Below are 2,500 nucleotides of genomic sequence, written 5' to 3'. Positions count from 1 at the left end.
CCCAATCTCGTCTGATCTTGGAAGCTATGCAGTGTTGGGCCTGGTTAGTACTTGGATTGGAGACCACCTGGGAATACCAGGAGCTGTAGGTAATTTTATACTGCCATAACATTCTTTTCTATTAAATTTTACATTTAATTTTTCAACTTATCATTGAATTTACTTGAGTTAAGAAGTAAAAGATTTCTAAAGTTAATGTTTTAGAGCACCTACAGCCAAACCACACTGGACATGCCCAATCTCGTCTGATCTTGGAAGCTATGCAGTGTTGGGCCTGGTTAGTACTTGGATGGGAGACCACCTGGGAATACCAGGTGCTGTAGGTAATTTTATACTGCCATAACATTCTTTTCTATTACATTTTACATTTAATTTTTTCAACTTATCAATGAATTTACTTGAGTTAAGAAGTAATAGAGGTCTAAAGTTAATGTTTTTGAGCACCTACAGCCAAACCACAGTGGACATGCCCAAGCTTGTCTGATCTTGGAAGCTATGCAGTGTTCGGCCTGGTTAGTACTTGGATGGGAGACCACCTGGGAATACAAGGAGCTGTAGGTAATTTTATACTGCCTTAACATTCTTTTCTATTACATTTTACATTTAATTTTTCAACTTATCATTGAATTTACTTGAGTTAAGAAGTAAAAGAGGTCTAAAGTTAATGTTTTTGAGCACCTACAGCCAAACCACCCTGGTCATGCCCAATCTCGTCTGATCTTGGAAGCTATGCAGTGTTTTGCCTGGTTAGTACTTGGATGGGAGACCACCTGGGAATACCAGGTGCTGTAGGTAATTTTATACTGCCATAACATTCTTTTCTATTACATTTTACATTTAATTTTTTCAACTTATCAATGAATTTCCTTGAGTTAAGAAGTAATAGAGGTATAAAGTTAATATTTTTGAGCACCTACAGCCAATCCACACTGGACATGTCCAATCTCGTCTTATCTTGGTAGCTATGCAGTGTTGGGCCTCATCAGTACTTGGATGGGAGACCACCTGGGAAAGCCAGGTGCAGTAGGTAATTTTATACTCCCATAACATTCTTTTCTATTACATTTTACATTTAATTTTTTCAACTTATCAATTAATTTACTTGAGTTAAGAATTAATACAGGTCTAAAGTTAATGTTTTTGAGCACCTACAGCCAAACCACACTGGACATGCCCAATCTCGTCTGATCTTGGAAGCTATGCAGTGTTGGGACTGGTTAGTACTTGGATGGGTGACTACCTAGGAATCCCAGGTGCTGTAGGTAATTTTAAACTGCCATAACATTTTTTTCTATTACATTTTACATTTAATTTTTTCAACTTATCAATGAATTTACTTGTGTTAAGAAGTAAAAGCGGTCTAAATTTAATGCTTTTGAGCACCTACAGCCAAACCACAGTGGACATGGCCAATCTCGTCTGATCTTGGAAGCTATGCAGTGTTGGGCCTGGTAAGTACTTGGATGGGAGACCACCTGGGAATACCAGGAGCTGTAGGTAATTTTATACTGCCAGAACATTCTTTTCTATTACATTTTACATTTAATTTTTTCAACTTAACAATGAATTTACTTGAGTTAAGAAGTAATAGAGGTCTAAATTTAATGCTTTTGAGCACCTACAGCCAAACCACACTGGACATGCCCAATCTCATCTGATCTTGGAAGCTATGCAGTGTTGGGCCTGGTTTGTACTTGGATGGGAGACCACCTTGGAATACCAGGTGCTGTAGGTAATTTTAGACAGCCAAAACATTCTTTTCTATTACATTCTACATTTCATTTTTTCAACTTATCAATGAATTTACTTGAGTTAAGAAGTAAAAGAGGTCTAAAGTTAATGGTTTTGAACACCTACAGCCAAACCACACTAGACATGCCCAATCTCGTCTGATCTTGGAAGCTATGCAGTGTTGGGCCTGGTTAGTACTTGGATGGGAGACCACCTGGGAATACTAGGTGCTGTAGGTAATTTTATACTGCCATAACATTCTTTTCTATTACATTTTACATTTCATTTTTCAACTTATCATTGAATTTACTTGAGTTAAGAAGTAAAAGAGGTCTAAAGTTAATGTTTTTGAGCACCTACAGCCAAACCACACTGGACATGCGCAATCTCGTCTGATCTTGGAAGCTATGCAGTGTTGGGCCTGGTTAGTACTTGGATGTGAGACCATCTGGGAATACCAGGAGCAGTAGGTAATTTTATACTGCCATAACATTCTTTTCTATTAAATTTTACATTAAATTTTTCAACTTATCATTGAATTTACTTGAGTTAAGAAGTAAAAGAGGTCTAAAGTTAATGTTTTAGAGCACCTACAGCCAAACCACACTGGACATGCCCAATCTCATCTGATCTTGGAAGCTATGCAGTGTTGGGCCTGGTTAGTACTTGGATGAGAGACCACCTGGGAATACCAGGTGCTGTATGTAATTTTATACTGCCATAACATTCTTTTCTATTACATTTTACATTTAATTTTTTCAATTTAACA

General features: G+C 37.3%; 1 non-coding gene and 9 pseudogenes across 1 annotated transcript; all 10 read left to right on the top strand.

Annotated features, from left to right (window-relative positions):
• LOC148437246 (5S ribosomal RNA) overlaps positions 1-92 on the top strand; it is a 119-nt pseudogene extending 27 nt beyond the window's left edge.
• A 115-nt stretch (positions 93-207) lies between these two features.
• Positions 208-326, top strand: LOC148437245 (5S ribosomal RNA). Its single transcript, XR_015876264.1, has one exon. It is a non-coding gene; the product is annotated as a 5S ribosomal RNA (ribosomal RNA).
• Positions 327-442: 116 nt separating this feature from the next.
• LOC148437244 (5S ribosomal RNA) lies at positions 443-561 on the top strand (annotated as a pseudogene).
• A 115-nt stretch (positions 562-676) lies between these two features.
• LOC148437243 (5S ribosomal RNA) lies at positions 677-795 on the top strand (annotated as a pseudogene).
• A 351-nt stretch (positions 796-1,146) lies between these two features.
• Positions 1,147-1,265, top strand: LOC148437242 (5S ribosomal RNA; annotated as a pseudogene).
• Positions 1,266-1,381: 116 nt separating this feature from the next.
• LOC148437241 (5S ribosomal RNA) lies at positions 1,382-1,500 on the top strand (annotated as a pseudogene).
• Positions 1,501-1,616: 116 nt separating this feature from the next.
• On the top strand, positions 1,617-1,735 carry LOC148437240 (5S ribosomal RNA; annotated as a pseudogene).
• Positions 1,736-1,851: 116 nt separating this feature from the next.
• On the top strand, positions 1,852-1,970 carry LOC148437239 (5S ribosomal RNA; annotated as a pseudogene).
• A 115-nt stretch (positions 1,971-2,085) lies between these two features.
• LOC148437238 (5S ribosomal RNA) lies at positions 2,086-2,204 on the top strand (annotated as a pseudogene).
• A 115-nt stretch (positions 2,205-2,319) lies between these two features.
• On the top strand, positions 2,320-2,438 carry LOC148437237 (5S ribosomal RNA; annotated as a pseudogene).
• The last annotated feature ends 62 nt before the right edge of the window (positions 2,439-2,500 follow it).

The sequence above is a fragment of the Taudactylus pleione genome, unplaced genomic scaffold (assembly GCF_031769625.1).
Source record: "Taudactylus pleione unplaced genomic scaffold, aTauple2 ptg001778l, whole genome shotgun sequence".
NCBI classification, from domain to species: Eukaryota; Metazoa; Chordata; class Amphibia; order Anura; family Myobatrachidae; genus Taudactylus; species Taudactylus pleione.
This window is presented reverse-complemented; position numbering and strand designations above follow the sequence as displayed.